The sequence below is a fragment of the Equus caballus genome, chromosome 16 (assembly GCF_041296265.1).
Source record: "Equus caballus isolate H_3958 breed thoroughbred chromosome 16, TB-T2T, whole genome shotgun sequence".
NCBI classification, from domain to species: domain Eukaryota; kingdom Metazoa; phylum Chordata; class Mammalia; order Perissodactyla; family Equidae; genus Equus; species Equus caballus.
The window spans coordinates 26,997,281-27,020,084 of record NC_091699.1 but is presented as its reverse complement, the minus strand read 5'-3'; the positions used below and the strand labels follow the sequence as shown (position 1 = coordinate 27,020,084).

At 37.9% G+C, this 22,804-nt stretch overlaps 1 pseudogene; it reads left to right on the top strand.

Moving 5' to 3' along the window:
• Nucleotides 1-22,531, top strand: part of LOC100061335 (lipid scramblase CLPTM1L pseudogene) — a 73,080-nt pseudogene extending 50,549 nt beyond the window's left edge.
• Nucleotides 22,532-22,804: the final 273 nt, after the last annotated feature.

The following is a 22,804-nucleotide window of genomic DNA, read 5'->3' as shown; positions in this document are numbered from 1 at the left end:
TCTTTCATCTCCTTGTTTTTGGAATGAGTCTTTTTTAATTTTGTTTTTTGAGAATTGTGAGTTAAACATCAAGTTGACTAGACCCCCTGACCATAATAAATAAAAATAGAATTGAAGTAGAACTACTGAAGTGTTTAATTCCAGCTAGTTTAACTGGATGGTCATGAAAAGTTCATTGCTCATCATCCTGTCTCTTCTTGTAGCTCTACTGGGAAATTTTGCCCAGCAAAATCATTGGTCTTTTGCATAAAACCAAATGAATGTGAGTCAGTATGCTGAAGTAGAAAGTAAGTCCAGCCTGACTCTACCCACTGTCTGTCTTAAAGCAAAAAAGCAAGAAAAAAATAGATTACTGCAATTTTCCTTCATTTAATCTGTAGTTTCTATTAGACACTTTCCTAAAGAATGTATTATTTTTTCTTCCCTTTGCCAATTTTGCTTTATCTTTTGATGATGCTACTACTTCTCACTAATTCAATGATATATGAAAAATAGCTACAATAGTGCCTTCAGCATAGTAGGTGTTTTAAAAAAAATGTGTACTTCTGCCTTCAAATTAGCCTCTCTATGCTTCCTATATTTTATATATACAATGGAGCATTCATTAAGTCAACACACAGTGAGTGGCTTCAATGTGCCACAGATTGTTTTGAACACTGGGGTAACAAAGGCCCTAACCTTATGGTAAATTCTAGTTGTTGAGTTTATATTCAAAGGATGGTGGTAGTGATGATGAAAGGAATGATGATGATGAAGGTGGAGAAGGTGAGAGAAGGAGAAGAGGAAAAAGTAACCTGATGTGAGTTGTGAGTGTTAAACATGGTAATGAATTTGAAAATGCTCTGTCAAAAGTAATATTTATTCTAACTATATGCTTTGTATTTCACTATATACTACGATGTAATAGTGTAACGAATTCCTCTTTTAAAAATGATAACTGTATAAAGAAATGTTGCATAGTGGAAGGGAGAATGGACTGGGTGAGGTGGTCTTTGATGTGGTCCTTGCTTCACCCCTTACTTGATGAGTAATCCTGGGCAAATAACTCCAGCTTTTGTCTCCTACTTCTTTACTTATGGACAAGCTCGCTGGACTAGATCTTTGTTTAAGGCAATATTAGCAGATGTTACAGAAGTAAAAGATTTCATGATCCAACGAGTTTGAAGATTTTTTTCCTTTTTTCACTATAGTCCCTTTGGAAAGCCATAGTGCCTGGGAGCAGTTTAAGGCTCTGAGAATCATCCTGCAGGATTGAAACACATTTCACCCCTGTTTAAGCCGACATTTCACTGTGTCATTCAACCTGGATGACTTTAGTCATGGGATACCCATACATTTTGCTGAACTGGTATTTTAGGGAATAAAGTTTGCCCCTTCCAGGTGTACCATTTCTAAGACTCTGCCTTTCTTCTTCTCCTTATTGTTGGTACTTCTTATCTTGATCAAACTATACAGCAAGAGATGTATTCATAAATGTCACCAACGCAGAAATATAATACCAAATCAGTTTCCATGCATTTAAAAGTGCTTTTCTCCAAAAGGCAATGCTGTTTCTATACTAAAAGGTGATAAAAAAGGAAAACCATCATTTATGGCTCTTAGGTTAATTTAAAATCCTTGCACAGGGTTCTCAACCTCTTGTATTGGAAAATTCTTTGTCATGGAAGGCTTTCAGATGCGTTGTAGGATATTTAGCAGGACCCCTGGCCTTCTACCCACTTGATCAATAGCACCTCTTAGTTGTGACAATGAAAAGTGTCTGCACACATTGCCAAATGTCCCATGGGAATCAAAATTGACCCCAGTTAAGAACCACTATGTTGGAGTCACCAATAGTACAAAGAAATATCCAGTTAAAGATGAAATATCTTACTTTAGAGCTGGGCCTAATGGTAACTGAATTCCCCAGATGGCATCCTGCTATGGGAAATTTTTGCTTCCTGGTGGCATTAATCACTGTTTTGCCACCTGTGTGTTCTTGCTTGGAGTCGAGCTTCTGTTTGCAGGTTGAGTTGTAGCATTGACATTTCTACCAATTGGATTTAACAGGAAATGAAAGCAGCTGCAATATTTCAAAGCATTGGGCAGATTGGGCAGAAGGTATGTGGACAAATCCTATTAACAAATAATGGGATTTGTGCATACACAGTGCCTCCCACACTGTGCATTGGAAACCTACACTAGGCTGTTTCCATCATTGTTGTTCATAAATCACATAAATTATAATAAACTGAGAAAAATGTTCTCACACACATGAAGGCTCAACCTACATTCTGATGATGACTAAAGACATTTTGGATGGTTTATCAAAAAGGGATATCTGATTAACAAACCTTTAATCCAGTTTAGTTGTAAAGCAGCCAGAAGATATGAAATACATCTGCTCTCAATTTCTAATCTTAATCTTAAAAATAATAATAATAAACTCATGAATTGGAGTCTTTATGGGAAAGAAAAAGAATTTTAGATAATATATTCTTCTCATTGGGCCAAATGTCACTGAGAGGTTTGAACAGAATGACCCTTAAGTTCCTTCCAAACCTGAGCAACTATGAATTTCCCATTCGGATTCCTAGGAGACCAGTGGTTTCAAACAATTAGTATCCTATTCCCTTCCATTATTGACATGCTCTCTGCTTCCAGTTATGTTTAAAGTGATACATTTACTGGGTGAAGCTGGTGCCTTTCCTTTATTGCTATATACAAAGTCTGGTGGGGGGCCTGGTATCATAGCTGCATCTGCTAGATAATCCATAGACAATTTGGTGGGTGACTTGTGATGGGGCTAGCATGGTTGAATTTTCTGAGCATCTTAGTTCTGAATGATTGGCAATAGTGATTCCATGTATTTGGTCTTTACAATCTAGTGTAATGAGTCAACAAATTAGAAATGAGGAAATTAGGCTTTAAGCTGAGTGATAGCTGATATCTTATTAAGGAGACTGGTTAAACAAAGCATCATTTACTGCGAAAGCCTCAAAAGCTCCTGACTGCATCATGCATAGAATATATGTGTGTAGGTCTGCATGCATTCTGTCTTTCTTCTTTTCTTCCTCCTCACCTCTCTCTCTTTCTTTCTTCCTTTCTTCCTCCATTCCCCTCCCTTTTCTCTCTCTCGATTTCTTCTGTCCTTTATTCATTGCATCATTCATTTGAGAGGCAGTATAGTGTTGCATAGTGTAACAGATAAGAGCAGGAACTCTATTTCCCACAGTTTGGATTAATATCCCAGATCTTCTTCCTGCTAACCATGTGAACTTGATCACCTTCCTTAAGTTCTCACCTGTGAAATGGGGATATTAATCGTACCTACCTCATTGAGTTGCTATGCAGATTAAAGATTTAATATACATAAAGTCTTTGGAATAGTGTCTGGCACATTGTAGGTTCTATAGAAGTGATAGCTGTTTTCATTCTTTCGTTCATTGAGTAACTTATATGTACCCGTCTTCTAAGTCCAAGAGGTATAATATTGGTGGTCAAAAAGATGTGGTCCTTGTTCTCATGGAGCTTTCAGTTTGGTTGAGGAGAAAGATATTAAGCACACATACAAAATGAAATAAAATCGCTGAGATTGAGTAACACCATTCTAGGTGAGCATATGACAAAGTAAAATGACTTAGATAGCAGCAGGGGTTGAGTATGGGGAAGTCAGGTTAGTCGGGGAGGAAAATAGAAAAACTGTTAAATAATTAGAGTGGAAATTGAGAAAGTGAATGTAGTAGATGATGTGGTACCCCCACCCAGATCTCATTTACTAGGCAGTGTACTCATTACCCAGCTGCTGTGACGATTGACTGCAAGCAACTCATAGATACACATTTCCCAGAATTGCTCTTGGCCTAATGCAGCCATCTTGCTCCAGAAATGGCATGAGGTCATCCCCCACCCTCACCCCCAGAGTATGGACAGCTGATGGATTTGGAGGGGAGGGCAATATACAAAAGCCTAGACCCCTTGTCCTTGCCTCAGGTTGTCCAGCTCTGTAGTGCCATTCTTATTCCAGACTCCATAGGGTTGAGATTGAGGCTGGAACTCAGCAGAAGCCCCCTCTGCCTTACTTCTTCCCCTGTCCTGTACTGCTTCCTTCATTCTATAAATCACTTGCTCAGAATACTTGTCTCAAACAATATCACTAAAGAACTCAATCTAAGGGCAAATATCCTGGAAACTTCTTGGAGAATTGTCTGGCAGGGCTGATGACCTATTGGGAACTGGTGATCATGAGTAATATAGGGATTCAAAACTATCTAGTGTGTGTCTATATTCAGTATTGTTTGGCTTGTAAAATGCAGACATAGTGAAAGCAAATGGGATTAATTTAGGATGAGATTTTACCAGAGGAGTATGTTGAAAAGATAGAAGTGCCCCGCAGTTGGGATATTAACATAAGTATAGGCATAGTGGTCAGTGGTATCTTAATGAGTAAGGAAAGACAACAAGAAAGGAAAGTGCTGAGGCAGAAGGAAAAATCAGAGAGTGAAAGGATGGGAAGCTCTAACAGGGTCAAGGATTAAGGTCAAAAGAGTAAGTCAACAGTTCAACTGGAAGGAGTCAGGGCAGTAACAAAAATGTAACAAGTATGAATTTATGTTGAAGGAGGCAGTTCAGTTTCTGGTAATGACAAAGACCTGGGTGTAACCTCTGCAATGTGTGGCTGCAACAATACCAGAGACCCAGAGGTCAAGGAACTGAGAGACCAGGGAATGAATAGCTGGGTTGTCTGTGTGCATGATGAAGGCACTGGGATCTTAATGAGGGTTTGGCCTTGTTCCAAAGGTTCAGGTAAATAAACAGAGAATGAACAGGAGGCTTAAAAAATGATCACAACTAAGAAGGAGGAAGAATAGCCCACTCAAATGGTTTGGTATTCAAGGAAGCAGGGACTGTTTTATAAGAGGCTGGAAGAAATTGCCTAGAAGTGGCAATGAGAAGCATGGAGTACAACAGCCCCCCAAACCCCGAGGTACATAGAGGGTAGAAGGCAAACGAAATGCGGCTGCCACTTGAGAGAGCTGCAGAGGAGTGAGGTCCCCTAGTGAGAGCCACATTTCAGTTAGACAAGGACAAATAAGAACTCCGAGCAGTGGTTAAGGATAAAGCGGAGTTTGCTGATCTTTCTATGACTTAGGTGGTGAAATACAGGCAATGTTGCCTACAAGTTGACTACGTCGGCAGGACTGGCTACATAATTTGTGGGGCCTGGTGCAAAATGAAAATAGAGGGCCTTTGTCCAAAAATTATTAAGAATTTCAAGACAATGATAGGAGAGCGTTAATCTAAGTAGGGGGCTCTTTTAAACATGGACCCTGCACAGCAGCAAAAATTGCAGTGGGCTCTGGCTCCAGACTTCCTGGACTCAAATCCAGGCTCTGCCTAATACTAGCTTTAGAAAGTAACTTTACCTGCTCAGTTTTCTCCTCTACAAAATGAATGGTCTTAGTATCTAAATCAAAGGGTTTGAGGGGAAATTAGATGCATTAAGATGTATGAAGTCTTTGATATATACTAAGCACACAATAAATTATTTGAATTTTATTATTACTGGGAATAGAATACATATCAGCTAGTATAACCACTGGTCAGTAATATTATTCATAAATTTTGAAGTTGTCAGGGGAGCTAAACTGCAAAAGAAAATCAGTTCTCATTGACCAGAGACTGTAAACCATGAGAACCCATTCAAATTTATTTGTTATCTGTATGTTTTCAGACAGTAGCTTGATCTTTTAAGTGGTCATTACTTGAAAGCGGCTGCCATATTCAATCTGTCCTCGAGAAAAACCTGACATGTGATTTGGTCTGTTCCGAGTCTTGCATTTGTGAGAATAATTGGAATTCTGCTGCTTTCACAAAAGCAAAAGTTTAAGTATTATGGGATAGTTTTGCCACTGTCACGGAGCTGATGGCAGAAGGTGACCTAACATCCTGCAAATTGGCAGTCAGCGCTGCCCCTGAAGACTGACCGACTAATAATGTAAAAGAATGAGCTGCTGGCTGATTCGCGCCCCTTCCCAGGTTCCCCCGAAATCCTACAGACTTTATTGTTTCCTAGCTGTAAAACTCCTTAACTACTCAAGGGACAACACTGCTGGGATTTTTGACTGTGAATGGAGAGTTCTGTGTGGTCCTTAATTGGAAGAGGAACCTGTCAAAAATAATATATTCACAAACACTCTGAACCATTATGGGCCTGACAACACTATATAAACTGTCACGCGGCTGGTGGCAGATGGGTTGGTTTTTCAGCAACACTAGAAGCTGACGGGAACGTCTTTCAGAAATCAACTTCCTTGAAGATTTCTAGTTAAAGTATTAGAAGCGGTGTGCAGGGTAGAAGGGGAGACAGGATGGGAATAGATGGCTGAGTAACTGCTGTGAAATATTTGAACTCTGACAGCTGATTTCCGTTTAATTTGGAGCAGCAACCGACCTGCTTTGAAATCAGAAGTTTTAGTAAGTTTGAATATTTCTTTGCGAGATTTTGGCTATGGATAATTTTGGGAAAACTAATGAGAGAAGTAGCAGGATAATCGAAGAGGATAGAAAGAAAAATAGAAGGAATGAGCCCTCTATGTTTTCATGAAGAGGCTGTTACTATTTATGCACAGGATAATGGCTGTTTTCTGTGTCATTTTTGTTTCTGTTCATGTAGAAATCAGTGTCTCATCTCTCTTTGCTTCCTGTCCTTGTCACAAGTTTTGGCCACATAGACTGCTCACTGCTTCCCACAAAACTGCAGTCCTTTCAAGAGAAATAGGGACAAAATTTGAATGAATAAACATTTGCTGCCATTTCCAACTGCTCCTTCTTCTTCCTAGTTTCATGGATTCTTAAATTTGTTTTGTGCCATGAGCTTCTTTGGCAATCTAGAGAAACCTAGGGATTACTTCTCAGAATAAAGTTTCTAAATGCAGAAAATAAAATGCACAGGATTATAAGAGAAACCAATTACACTGAACTACAGTCCTAACATTGAATCTCTTGCAAAAGAACCCCTGCCCTAGATCTTGGGCCTTTTTATGCAGATCATGCCAATCAGTGGAGGGAAAATCAGAATAGAGAATTTGAATTGTGTCAAGAGTAACTCCTACAAGGGATAAGATAAAGAGAAATACGGCAAAGGAAATGGAAAGGGAAAGACCTCTTGGGATGAAGTGTGTTTTGATGCTGTGTAGAGAAGGAGAAACATGGAGAGGTGCTTCAGGGGAAACAGAAGGGGGTGGAAAAAAGAAAATGAATGAAAAGAATGGCAGAAGTAGGTTTTAAATTGTGTTCTCTTTGATGTTCTTTGAGAGACACAATTTAAAAAGTGGAATTACTTTGTTATTGTTACTGGAGTCTGTTTGCTTGAAGATCGGGTCACCTGAGGATCAGAACTTTATCCAGGTTTTGCATGGAACTCACTCTGGGTTTTGCAGTCTAAATCCTTTCTACAGTCTTCCCAAATTTTAGGAACCATGTTCATCTTCCATGATCAATCTTAAATTCTAGCTCCCCTATGACAGTTTTCCTAACACATTTTCCTTTTCTCGCATTCTGATGACTGTCTCTACTTCACTACTTGATCTCTTGCTTTGCACTGTGGTTACTTGTACTGATTTCCCTCACTTCATTGTCCCCAATGTGATGAATATTAGAATGAATGAATGAATATGTTTAATGAACGCATGATAGATACGTGTCAAAGTTGCTGCCTACATTTTTGATAGGGATGTTTGTGAAAACAGGAGACATTCTCATCATAGGAAACTTTTTCATGGACTGAGGGCCCATTAAGTATCAAGCGGCACAATAATCCTTTCATATATATTAACTCTTACCATCACAATGACTCTGAAAGAGAAATTTCATTAGTCCCATATCAATGATGAGGAAACTAAGATTCAGAGATATTGCTATTTTTCACTAAGCAGTGGAGATTTGGACTTGAATATGTTTCCTTCAGATTTCAAAATCTACATATTTTCCATTATATCAAGCTGCTTTTCTTATGATAAAATGGACAGTTATCTTTTAACGTTATTTCATTCATTTTCTTATTGATAATTACTCAATATTAATAAGAAACACTGATAAATATTTTAATTTTAATAAGTGGAAATATAGTCTTAGAAGCAGGAAATCACGTACTACTTTCATGCTCTCTATTAAAAACTGTTACTATTCACATTGATTTGCCATATTTCAATAACCCTCAGAGAAGCAATTTGTTAGTTTGTGCAACACAGATAGGCTATCCAATTGGACCTCACTTAATCAAGATTTTAAATTGAAGTTCTGCACCATCATTATTAAAAAACCATTAACTTATCTGGTAGAATTATAACATGTAAAGTATCTTTTGTTAATCAGTTATCTTCCCTGATGTTTGTGGCTCCCACAGGGTATTGAAAATGAAGACCAAACACTCCTAACATCAAAATAATGATGAGTATGATGATATACACTCCCAACGGACCTTTAAGGTACTTATTATGATCCTTGTTTATAGAGATAAGTTACATGAAGAGAGATTAGATAATCCAGTCAAGGGAACATAGCTAGAAAAAGCTGGAATAAGGACTCCAACATGTTCCTGAATAGAGATGTCAGTTTTTCTCAAGCAACTTTGTCATTTAGACAATCAAAAATATAATTAATATCTGTCTTCAATATTAGGGTGATAAAATCCTTCCTGTCGTTGAATCAGATGAGATTTGTAATTATTTGAGTGGGTGATTGAGGTCGAGTGAGGGGTAAAGAAAGAACAGCATAGCATAATGAGTATCGCATTCTTAAAATTACTTTCGTAAAGAATGTTAATTTCACAACGAATTTGTTAAAATAGCTGCAGTTAAAATAGTTTATGTAAATATATTGAACCTCCCTATTTTACTAAAATAAAAATAATACATTCATGACTTAAACTAATTTTCCATTTCCATATTAACATGCTCAATGGATAACGTACCAATGGAAAAATATTTTCGTGACTTCACTAGCTTTTGGTTTTCTAAATTAGTCTTTTTCTTGATAATCCAATTGAATTATAAAATGAATATTTAGTTCATTTATTCACAGTCGTGCAGTAAATATTGATAATAATTTAAGGGATAATTTGTGGGTATTCTTTTTGTTTTTGGAGGAAGATCAGCCCTGAGGTAACATCTGCTGCCAATCCTCCTCTTCTTTTCTGAGGAAGATTGGCCCTGAGCTAACATCCATACCCATCTTCCTCTACTTTATATGTGGGACACCTGCCACAGCATGGCATGGCAAGCAATGTGTGGGTATGCACCTGGGATCCCAGTGGGTGAACCCCAGGCCACCAAAGCAGAATGTGCGAACTTTAAACCACTGCGCCACCGGTCGGCCCCATGGGTATTCATTTTTAAATGTATTCATGAATATTCTTGTTTAATATGTATATGATTTAGCAGAAATGACAAAGAAGTTATAAATTCTTTTCAATATTTCAGATTAATCAAACACAAGGTTGTTAAACACCTACTATGTGCTAAACATTATTTTAGGAAATAAAACTTTTTTTTAAAGATTTTATTTTTTCCTTTTTCTCCCCAAAGCCCCCCAGTACATAGTTGTGTATTCTTCATTGTGGATCCTTCTAGTTGTGGCATGTGGGACGCTGCCTCAGCGTGGTTTGATGAGCAGTGCCATGTCTGCGCCCAGGATTCGAACCGACGAAACACTGGGCCGCCTGCAGCGGAGCGCGCGAACTTAACCACTCGGCCACGGGGCCAGCCCCAGGAAATAAAACTTTTTAAAAAATCCCTTTTTAAGCCTTGCTAAAATTAAAATTGTTATTATCCCTAATGAGCATTATTAATTTTTAAAAAATAGGACTAAATTTGTGTCCACATATTTTTAAATGGGTTTTGATTTATCAATACAGTTTATTTTCAGTTAATAATGACATGAAAAGATAAGAAGCAAATAGACGATTAAAATTCACGGCTAATCACATTATTTTACTTTTATTAAAGATTCAGCTCTTTTCCCACCAAACTTTTATTCTTCACTTCAAACAAAATCAAAATTTTATTTTGTATTCTAGTCTTGAAAACTTGGTGGTCTGGATAGGAAAACTCTGTTTAAAACTGTTTCAAAACTGTGTATTAAAACCAAACTAAAGCTGGTATTGGCAGGTAGTACACAGGCAATTTGAGATTACCTAAACTTTCATTTATGTACAAAATTGTGGCTTTGATTTGCATTTTCCTGATGATTATTATGTTGAACACATTTTTATGTCCTTGTTGGCCATGCGCATGCCTTCTTTGGAAAAATATCTATTTAGGCATTTGCTGATTTTTTAATAGGGCTTTTTTTTTTTTTTTTTTACTATTGAGTTGTATGAGTTCCTTGTATATTTTGGAAATTAACACCTTATCAGATACGTGGTTTGCAAATATTTTCTCCCAATCAGTGGGTTGCCTTTTCATTTTGTTGTAAGTTTCCTTTGCTGAGCAGAGCTTTTTAGTTTGATGTAGTCCCACTTGTTTATTTTTGCTTGTGTTGCCTTTGTGTTGGCATCATATCCAAAAAATCATCACCAAAACCATTATCAGGGTGCTTACCCACTATGTATTCTTAGAGGAATTCAAGTCTTTAATCCATTTTGAGTTGATTCTTGTGTATAGTGTATATAGGAGACCAGTTCATTCTTTTACAAGTGGACTATCCAATTTTCCCAACACCATTTATTTAAGAGACTATCCTTTCCCCATAGTATATTCTTGGATATTTTGTCAAAAATTAATTGGCTATATATTCGTGACTTTATTTCTCAGCTCTCTATTCTGTTCCATTGATCTCTGTGTCTATTTTTATGCCAGTAGCATATTGTTTTGATTACTATAGCTTTGTAATATCACATCAGGAAGTGTGATGCCTCCATCTTTGTTATTTTTTTCTCAAGTTTGCTTTGGCTATTCAGGGTATTTTGCATTTCCATACAAATTTTAGGATAGTTTTTTCTATTTCTGTGAAAAACGCCGTTAGAATTTTGATAGGGACTGCATTAAATCTGTAGATCACTTTGGATAATATGAATATTTTAACAAAATTAATCCTTCCAAACTATGAACGTGGACTATCTTTCCATTTATTTGTGCCCTCTTCAATTTCTTCCATCAGTCTCTTACAGTTTCAGTGCACAGGTCGTTCACCTCCTTGGTCAAATTTATTCCTAAATATTTAATTCTTTTTGGTGCTATTGTAAATGAAATTATCCTCTTAATTTCTCTTTCTCATAGTTTGTTGTTGGTGTGTAGAAATGCAGCTAATTTTTGTATATTGATTTTGTATCCTGCAGTTTTAGAGAAATTATTTGTATTTCTGTGGCATCGGTTGTAATGTCTTCTCTCTATTTTCTGACTTTGTTTATTTGAGTGTTCTCTCTTTTTTTCTTGTTAAGTCTAGCTGGAGATTTCTCAATTATATTCATCTTTTCAAAAACCAGCTCTTAGTTTCATTCATCTTTTTTATTTCTTTTTTTGTCTCCATTTAATTTATTTCTGTGTGATTTTGTTATTTCCTTCCTTCTTCTAACTTTGGGCTTAGTTTATTTTTCTTTTCCCCCTTCTTTGAGGTTTAAGTAAAGTTGTTCCTTTGAGATCTTTCTTTTTTCTTAATTTAGGCATTGTCACTCTAAACTTCCCTCTTAGAACTTTTACTGATTCTCATAAGTTTTAGTATGTTATGTTTCCACTTCTATTTATTTCAAGATACTTTTTGTTTTCTCTTTTGATTTCTTCTTTGACTCATTCATTGTTCTGTAGGATGTTGTTTAATCTTCACATATTTGTGAATTTCCCAATATTCTTCTTGTAAATGATTTCTATTTTTTTTTTTTGAGGAGGATTAGCCCTGAGCTAACATCCATGCCCATCTTCCTCTACTTTTATATCTGGGATGCCTGCTACAGCATGGCTTGACAAGTGGTGTGTAGGTCCACACCCAGGATCTGAACTGGCAAACCCCAGGCCACTGAAGAGGAATGTGCAAATTTCACTTCTGCACCACCAGGCTGGCCCCAAATGATTTCTATTTTTATACCATTGTGATTGGAAGAGATGCTTATTATGATTTCAATCTTCTTAAATTTATTAAGACTTATTTTGTGGCCTAACATATGCTCTCTCCTAGAGAATGTTCCATGTGCGCTTGAGAAGAATGTGTATTCTGAATGCTGCTGTTGGATGGAATGTTTTGAATATATCCGTTAGGTCCATCTGGTCTAACGTGTAGTTTAAGTCCAATGTTTCTTTACTGATTTTCTGACTGGCTGATCTATCTTTTTTTGAAAGTAGGATATTGAAGTCCCCTGCTATTTATTGTATTGCTGTCTACTTCTCCCTTTAGACCTGCTGATATTTGCTTTATATATTTAGGTGCTCCTATCTTAGGTGCATAAACATTTGCAAATGTTATATCTTCCTGCTGGATTCACCCCTTTATCATTATATAATGGCCTTCTTTGTCTATTACCATCTTTGCCTTAAGGTCTATTTTGTTTGATGTAAGTAAAGCCACCTCTGCTTTCTTTTGATTTTCATTTGCATGGAATATCTGTTTTCGTCCCTTCGCTTTTAGTCTATGCATGTCCTTAAAGCTAAAGTGAGTCTCCTGTAGGCAGCATGTAGTTGGGTCTTGTTTTTTTTAATCCATTCAGCCACGCTATATCTTTTGATTGGAGAATTTAGTCCATTCATGTTTAAAGTAATTAATGATAGGTTGGACTTACTATTGCCACTTACTTAATTGTTTCATGGTTGTTTTGTAATTCTTTTGTCCTTTTCTTTGTCCTGTGTTCTCTTCCTTTGTGATTTGACAATTTTCTATAGTAGTATGCTTTGATTCCTTTCTGTTTATCTTTTGCGTATCTACTATAGGCCTTTGCTTTGTGGTTAGCACGAGTCTTACATAAAATATCTTATATTTATAACATTCTACTTTAGGCTGATAATAACTTCAAAGACATACCAAAACTCCCTCACTCCACGTTTTGCTTTTGATGTTACAATTTGCATCTTTTACTTTGTGTATCCATTAACAAATTATTGTAGTTACAATTATTTCTAAGACTTTTGTCTTTAGCCTTTATACTAGAGTTATATGTGATTTTCCCACCATTATATATATATATATAACATTAGAGGATTTTGAATTTAACTATATGTTTACCTTTACCAGTGAGTTTTATATGTTTTCCGGTTACTAATTAGCTTCCTTTTCTTTCAGCTTGATGAACTCCCTTTAACATTTATTGTAAGTCCAGTCTAGTGTTCATGAATTCCTTCAGCTTTTGTTTGTCTGGAAAACTCTTTATCTTCCCTTCAATTCTGAAGGACAAGTTTGCTGGGTGTTGTATTCTTGGTTGGAAGTTTTTTCTTCTGGAACTTGGAATATATCATCCCACTCCATTCTGGCCTACAAGACTTCTGCTGAAAAATCTGCTGGAAGTCTTACAGGGGTTCCCTTAGGTGAGCTTTGTGGCCCTCAGCAACAGCTTTTAAAGTCTGCAGATAAACCTCTTTCAGGGAAAGACTGAAAGATGGGTGATTTTGTCTACTCCCTCTGTGCTGAACCCTGGGAAGTAGCCATGGTGAGTGCTGCATGTCAGTTAAGAATTACTTTATTTGCCTTAGTCTTGTGGGTCTTTTGGACACAAATCCTGTTGGCTTTCAAAGCCTGGTGTTTTGGGAGCCTGCCACTCCAGTAGGAGTCTTAAAAACTGAGCACTAAATGTAGGATCCGAACTCTTTGCTCCTTAGGGAGGAGCTACACGTTGGGTGTTCTCTCCTGATTATATGGTGCTGTTTTGGGGATGGGGTTTATAGCAAGAGTGTGTCCTGACCTTTCCTACTTGTTTCAGTATGAGTATTTTCTCATTTGTCTGATGTGTAGGAGTTGCTCAGCTAGTTTCTGGATCTCTTTTAGAGGGAATTGCTCCACGTGTAGCTGTACATCTGTAGGAGGAGGGGAGCTCAGGAGACTCTTGGTCCTGGGACCACAAAATATTCAGTTTTACAAAAGTTCAAGTTTAGGGAGGTATTGGCTACAAAGGGACAGTGTGACACAATTTGGAGGTTATATAACTGTTTCAAACCTGTAGAACCATAAACTACAAACAGTTAATTTTCCCGTATGCTAATCTTAAAAAGAAAATTACCCAGATATCTGTTGAACCCAAGATGGAGTGCAAACTATGACAAATAAATCCAACTATATTAGAAATATATAACATAATCACACTGAAGGAGATAGAGAAGAAAGGAGCTGATTTAAGTAACTTCTGAAAGCAGTTTTGACTAGATACTTTAAGGCTAAATATAAAATGAAATGAACTGTTCATAAACACTTTGCACTGGTTGGTAAATTTGTTTCTCCCAAAGATATTGGTTAGGAATTGTGAAACAACTTTACATGTATACTAGGGTCTATCAACAAATAAATACAGAATAGATGAGAGCCAGTTTTCTTACTATTGGAGAACATAGTCTGAAATAAGCAAAGAGGGAATGATAGAAATCACTTTTTGGTTCTGGATTAGGGTTGAAGGCATCAGTGTGAAGTCGTATTCATTTTTTCTACAGAAAGATAGATACAGAAATAGAGAGATGTGTATATGCATGAGTCAGTCTATATATACAAATTTCCCAACTGTCCTCTAAGACAACTTTTATTTTAAAGAAAAAATAATATTTATTTGCGATATAAACAAAATTTTGTTGCTTGGGAAGGGTGTATATATATATATATATATATATATATATATATATATATATATATGTAGGTGTATGTGTATGTAGGTAAGATCACAAACTTTCCTTTATACGATTATAAGCAAGACTGGCTATCCTCTTGGCATACCCTCATTACACAAATCTGATGCATGTTTCTGTTTTTTGTTTTTTTTAAGTAAAAAAGAGAGACAAAGAGCACTATGTGCAGCATGGAAGCTTTTTGTCAGTTTCTCGACTGTGGCAAAGAAACGAGTATTATAATGGCAAAGGTAGGGTAGGTTATAACATCAGGAGATGAATATGACCTTGACTCTCTTTGGTTCAGGATCATTCCAAAATGGTAACATTCTATGCAGGTATTTTTGGCTGAAACATCAATGTTTTATATGTTTTAAATAAAGTTATGAATAGACACGAAGCATGTCCAGGAAAAACCGGTGTGTGTTTTTAAAAATGCATATTCATTTTGAAAAATTTGGCAACAACAGACTTTATACATCTAATCTTTAAAAAAAGATATGTTATAAAGAAGAAAATAATTCTTCCAACAGATATGAAGAGTTTTTAAATACTTCAAAGCTGATGACTTTCATTTGCATATGTAAAATGCAGCAGGCTATTAAACTATCTAAGGGGCTTTGCTGTTTGCCCCATGTTGTTCGAACTGCAAGCATACTTTTGTAGAATTCTCATTGTATGATCATGGCACTTGGGTTTCTAACAATTCTTATGTTGTTCTCCCTTGAAACACATTTCCATCAAAATTATTTCCCATTCACTCCTTCCTACACATAGTCAAACTTCTCTCTGGAGCCCGTCATAGTTTCTGTAGTCCTCATTCTTAGTTGAACCTTTACTTCCGATCTTTCTCCCCTTAGTTAGTATGGGTGCCTTAGTCGTATGCTTTAGACTGAACCACAGGCACTGTCTTATACCTGTTTTTTCCCCAAAGCACCTAGCCCAGTGCTGAACCTAAATAGGGACTTAATGAATAATTGATTGTTTAATTAAACCAAATGCTTGTACAACAAGGATAATCCATTTCCTGACCCTGCAAGACAACAAAGAAATTACCAATTATCAGAGGCTGCCCGTACTGCTGAACATTGATTCCAGACAAAATAGTGAAGTCTCAAGTGCAAAAATCATTCCAGATTAATGCTCATCCCTATATTACATGTCAGAAGGACTTGAGCCAGCACAGTATGGTGACTTTTGACCTACTTTCCATTTTTTAAATTAGATTGGGAGGAAAGCTCCATAAGCGTATAACAATATTATTCCCTTCTTTGAACAGCCAAATCAATGTCAGCACTACCAACGATAAATAAGTAAATAAAACAAAAATAAAATCTCTCCGGTTGAAAGGCCATTAAGTTCAGAATTTTTTCTTTTAAAAATCTTCCCTCTTACCTCTGGGAAAACTGTCAAGGCAGTGTATTTTCAGAGAAAATTTGATAAAAAAGTGATGAGTTGAAAGTTGAAATGAATGGAATTTTCAAAAGACTGTGGAAACAGGAGGTGGGAATAAAAGTTTAAACTGAATAAAGAAGAAATGGCAAATAGAGGGAATCGATAGTATGCTTCTGATACTTTCTTTTTGAAAACTGTAGAATCTTGAATTATTTTCTACTTTCCCCCAAATGGCTATGAATACTCAAATCCTTTAAATATAGAGAATACATCCTAACACATTATAATTGATATCAGTGACATATTTGAGAATTTCAGCAAACATCCGTTCTTGATAACTTGAGGTATCAACATGTTTTTGTTTGAGTCGAGTCGTTAAGAACCCTGTAAAGGTCACGGTCCCACTTCAGATGAAAACTTTGCTGTAGGGTGCACATCCTTATAACCAGCTCACTCTAGTCTTAATTAATAACTGACAATGAAACCCTACAAAAGAAAGACTATTCATTTGACAACATATAGCAAATACAATCTATGTGGTTTTTTTGGTCATATTTTGTAATACCCATTTTGTGGTTACCAGGTAACTGTGGAATTTGGCTGCCTAAGAGACAATAAAATAAAGGCTGCCCTTTTCAAATATTTGTATTTCTCCTAGACAGGAAAAATACTGCAGAAGTCTGCAAAATAAATAAGTAAAACAAAGATGTTCTTCTATAAGTCATGTGCGATTTTATCATGTAGGATTTTTTTGAAATTCAATTACAATTCAAAAGTCTCTGACTCATTGACTTCATTAATTTGTAGAGGAATTCATTTAGCTGCAACTACTGCAAGCTATGACCAATAGGTTTGCAGGAGGACACTATTTTAAAGCCACTGGTTAGAAATTCATCATTATTTCACAGATTCACCTGTGTATCTTCAGAATGAAATAAAGTGGAGCAATTATTTTTGATGTATTTTCATAGAATCCCAGTAAGTTTTAAACCAATTCCCTTTGACCCAGAAGCTATAAAGCGCCCCCTGGAAATGGATGGAATTTTTTTGCTCAGTCCAAAGTTGAAGTATCAGAAATGCAGCCATTGATCAGGTACGTGGCAAGCATATACTTTACTTAAAACTATTAGTAGAGAAATTTTCCAAAAATATTTAAATTTTCAGATTTTAAGTACCATATTTCCAGGTTCTTTATCATTAGCCAGTGGGTTAGAGTTCTGCCCATCTGCTTCCTTTATTCGACAGAACGAATGTCATACCTGGGTTACTTTACAAAAGTGTTGGGGGAGGGGGAGCTAGCCCGGTGGCACAGCAGTCGCAGGTTCTGCTTCAGCGGTCCAGGGTTAGTTAGTTTGGATCCTGGGTGCGGATCCAGGGACAGCTTTTCAAGCCATGCTGTGGCAGGTCCCACATAAAATAGAGGAAGATCGGCATGTATCTTAGCTCAGGACCAGTCTTCCCCAGCAAAAAGAGGAGGATTTCTGGCAGATGTTAGCTCAGGTCTATTCTTCCTCAAAAAAAAAAAAAAAAAAAGTGTTGGGGGACTTCACTCTTCCTAGGATCTTTCTTTCGTCATTCAACTATTCATTCATTCACTCACTTGCTCACTCACTCATATATTCAACAAGCATTTATGGGCTGCCAAATGTGTGAGCTGCTATGCCCGGCACTGGGGAAACAACAGGGAGCAAAAAAAGGCTTGGTTCCTCGTCTCATAGAGCTAAGAGTTTAGTAGAGGAAGTAAATATTAAACTATCACAGAAATAAACGTGGAATTACAACAATTATCAGTGCCTTGAAGAGAGGGATGTGGTACCATTTGACGATGTTAGGCTAAGATGTGAGGCTTCCTGAAGTTAAGGATGAAAGGGAAGAGAACATACCAGGTAGAGGGAGTGGCATGCATTCAGTCATCCATGTATTCAATACTCTTTATGGGCGCTGATGAAATCACAGGTGCTGTCCTAGGTACTGGGGAAACAGGCCCAGTGAGACTTGGAGAATACCCCTGATGTAAGAGGTACATGGGTTTTCCAACAACTGAAAAATCAGTGAGCTTGGAGCATGGGGTGGGGGAGATATGAATTGGAACCTAGCATTTGGTAGAAGAAGGGATATACAGAGGCTTGTAAGCATTGTTTTCATCCTAAAAGCAACACGAAGCTGTCAAAAGTGTCTAAGCAGGGGTGGAGGTGGGGGTGACACAATCAGATTCTGTTTCAAAAATTTCCTTGGGTGTCTATTTGAAGAAGATCTGTATGAAGACGAACTTTAAAGCCCTTCCCAGATTCATTGCTCATTGAGAAAGCCCCACCTTCTCTTTATTTTTAGGAGTGTTTGGCCTTAGTGAAGCATATACAAGGTGATTCTATTCACTCTAAAATACTCTATTCTTTGGAAAATACCTCTCATCCACACTTTATAAATAATCTCATGCAATTCACCTGGATAAATGAAAGAATCATTTAGGATTGGCAGAGGATGAGAAAGTTAGTGTATTCTTTATCTAAACAGTATGCATGTGTGTGTATGTGCACGTGTAATTCCTTTTTTCCTATAATGAAAAAACTCTGTTCTTTTAATTTATCCTCATGTCCTCTTTCCATAAAGGATTTGAACTGACTGAAAATCTATTTAATGTCTTGCTTAGACTGGTGTATGTTTATTTCTTTAACATATTTTAAATGGGTTTTTTCATTTACGTTCAATCGGGTTTATATTCTATCACAACAAGTTGGTGGTAGCATTATTTGGCTGTCAAAATGGGCTATGATGATGTGTGTTTGTTAAAACAACAAGGGATTATTAAGAAGCTAAGCATGTACTCTGCTTGGCGCTTGTGTAGCTCTGGTAGCTTTTTATCAGATGGAGCATTCATCTTGTAAAGTTCCAGCTAGCTTCATACACACATAAAACAGCCAGTATTTTCCCATTTGCAGTGTTTTTCTCCTCTGCCTTTAAAAAAGAGTTCACTCTGTCTTAGACAGGTGTGTAGACATTGAGCCAGACTCTTTTGAGGGAGAATCAAACATGTCACTCTGTCATTTCTCTGAATATAACTGAATTCTATAGCATAAATGTGTGCTCACTGGGATGTTTCCCATAGAAAGACTATATATATAATGTGTTCAGCCAATCGTTTGTAGAATTGAGAAATGAAGCCACAGATGCCATACAAGACAATTATCTTTATGGAAATAAAGTGTTATAAGAAAATTTTCAACTAAAGAAGGAAAGATTTCTTTCTACCCAGTGGCCTGAAAGTGGATCTATGTGCCCGAGAGGCAGAGTAATGCAGAGATTAGGTGTGTGCTATGTAGAGGCAGATGGGCTAGGTTCCAATCCTGTTTCCACCGTTTATCACCTGTATGACATTGGCCAAGTTACTTATTCTCTCTGTGTCTCAGTTATCTTGGTTCTGAAGTGGGTACAATAAGAGCGTCTACCTCATCTAGTTCTGGTGAGTATTAAATGAGTCAGAGAACGTGAAGACCTTAGAAGAGTGCCTGGCACATATTAAAGGATAAAAAAAATTAATAGATAGTAGTTACATCACCTAAGTCGAGTAAACCGTATGACTGAAAGTGGTAAAAGAACTAGCTCTTTAAGACTCAGACCTTGTAGAGAACATTGCTTTGTTCTCTACCATTGCCTGCAATTCTGAGTGACAGCTCAAGGAAGAAAAAAAGATATAGGGAAAGACTGACTTATGAAATTCAAATAAGTGGCATTTCAAACCACTGTTTAGTTCTTCATCACTGAGAAACAGCTTATTTTTGCATATTTAAAAGATGAAAGACAATGCCTACATATTAATTTTAAATTAAGCTTTCTAATAGGGGTAAAACTTTTCAACTAATTTCCAATGGTGGGAAAATGAAGCATTCACGCTCAGGTGAATGTTTTAGTGTTTTAGGGGAGAATAAATTAATTACTACAATTGAAGGTATATGCAAAGCTCCCTACATTTTGAAGAAAAGATACACACACACACACACACACACACACACACACATATATATATATATACACACACACATACATACACACACACACTCACAAATACTGGATGGAAAATAGATTTGATAACCATACTTTTGCTCACTAGGTTACCATCTGTGAGGACTTTTAAGATTTCTGGGGGCTTTTTGGTAACATAAGATTGCTATTATCAAAGTAAAAAAATTATTCAGTTTTTGAAGATGCAGAAGGCTGTTTGTTTTCCATTCAAAGGTGCTATCTAAGTATTTCACTTAGCCAGATTCTAGCAAATCCACTTAATAATTTGTATTTCCCTAAGACGCAACTCAGATCATGTTCTGCAATGGAATAATGGTCTGTCTTAGTAATTAAATCATTAGACAATGTTTACACCTAAGTTCAGTAAGCTTCAGTCTCCCAACTGCTTTAAATCCATTTGCAGGGAAGTTATGGAAGATTTGAACAGGGCAGAGCTCGATGTTGTACTTGGTCCAGATATATTAATATATTCCCCTGGGAATTCTCTTTCTAGCTCTGTAAATCCAACCTCTCCACCTGGGTCTGTTCAAGTACTCCCTAGTCTATGAAGCCTTCCAAGCATTCTGAATATTAATCATAATAATCATAATGTTTATGGGCTACAGGTCGGTGGCAGTGGCAGGAGCATGCAGAGGAGCTGGCAGCCCATGGCTCATGTGGTGCATTTGCTCCCCCAGTGGAGGCTCTTGAATGAGCTGTGGTGATGGTGTGGGGAGTGCAGCACCATATGGAGGGGCTGCAGATCCTTTACCAGCCTGGGGGTAGACGTGTGCCTGGTGTACGTGGTGCACACCTGCTGGGTCATGTACGGCATTGTCTATACCCGCCTGTGCACTGGAATGGCAAGTGCATCCAGCCCTGTCTGGCATGGAGGCCCAAGCTGCAGCTGGGTGTATGCACTAGCAGGGGGTCCAATTTTGGTGCTGAGAACAATGTGGATCTGCTCTGGAACATGGAAGACTTTGACTTGGAGTCCAAATTTGAAAGGCCAGTTAATGTTTCTGTACCAGAGAAAACCAGAAATAACAGCAGGCTGTAGGCCTACATCTTCCTCCGTCATGCTGGTATTCGGCCCTGGCATGGCAGGAAAGCAGGGCATCTGGTGAGCCGTCTCACCACCTACATGATCCCCCAAATGGAAGGGGTCAATCTGCTCCCTGGGGAATCTGCTACACAGCAGATTGGAGCAGAGAAGAAGCCAGCAATTGCCTTGGATGAGCTCATTTCCCACTGGAGACCAAGACTAACACTGAACACGATGGTGGACAACTGCGTGTTGTCCTCCCTACCTCCTTATCCTGTTCATTGAACAGCTCAGCAATCGAGTAAAGGACTTCACGGTCATATCCTGTTCCACCACCGAGCTGCCCCTTGCAGTGTCCTAGGACAGGATCTCACTGGGAAGGCTCTGCATCTCGATCCACATGCAGGATGCCGTGTACTTCCTGCAGCAGTTCGGGTTTTCAGAGAAAGATGCTGATGAAAGAAAGGGAATTGTTCTTGATACCAACTTGTACTTCTTAGCATTGAACTTCTTTGTCACAGCATTTCACTTTCTTCTTGATTTCCTGGCCTTTAAAAATGATATCAGTTTCCAGAATAAAAAGAAGAGCATGATTGGGATGTCTCCCAAAGCAGTGCACTGGTGCTGCTTCAGTACGGTGGCCATCTTCCTGTCCCTGCCGGACAAGCAGACGAGCCTCCTGGGGCTGGTCTCGGTGGGCATCGGAGCTGCCATCGAGCTATGAAAAGTGAAAAAGGCATTGAAAATGACTTATTTGAGAATCCTAAGACCTGAGTTTTAGTTTGCCACTTACAGTGAACCTGAAAGGAAAACCAAAGAATATGACACCTGGGCCATGAGGTATTTGCATTACCTGCTCTGCATTCCATGTATCCAGGGTGCTATCTATTTGCTGCAGAACATCAAGTATAATCGTTGATATTCTCAGTCGATCAACAGCTTCATCAATAGGGTATATGCTTTTGGCTTCCTCTTTGTGCTGCTAGAGCTCTTTGTGAACTAAAAGATGAAGTCGGCAGTGTACCTGCCCAGGAAAGCCTTCACCTATAAGAACTTCAGCACCTTCATTGATGATGTCTTTGCCTTCATCATCATCATGCCCACCTCCCACCAGCTGGTGTGTTTCAGGGACGATGTGGTGTTCCTTGTTTAGCTCTAGCAACAATGGCTTTATCCAGGGAGCAAGAGCAGAGTGGATGAATTTGGTGAGTCCTGCAAGGAGAAACCGAAGGGAAATACAATGCAGAGCTGGGGCTACTTGTGGGCTGTCACCACACAACAAAGCTTGGATTATCAGCTGAGTATTTTTGGACTCTTTTGGTAGAATTTCCTGGACATTACATCTGCATTTCCAAAGTCTCTGAACTTGTCTCCTACATGTCTTGAGGCCCTTTATGCTGTGTTTGAGAGGAGCTGGAAGCATTTACACGGCAGCCTCAATCTGCAAACGTCTGTCTCAGTCACTGAGATGTTGGGCACTTGCCATCCTCATGGCCATTGGCAGCTTTCAGTGCAGGAGTGTCTAGTGTCAGTGGGGGCCGTGACATCACTACAGTGTCCCCCCACCCAGCAGACACCAGGGGCTGGGAGGTGTGCA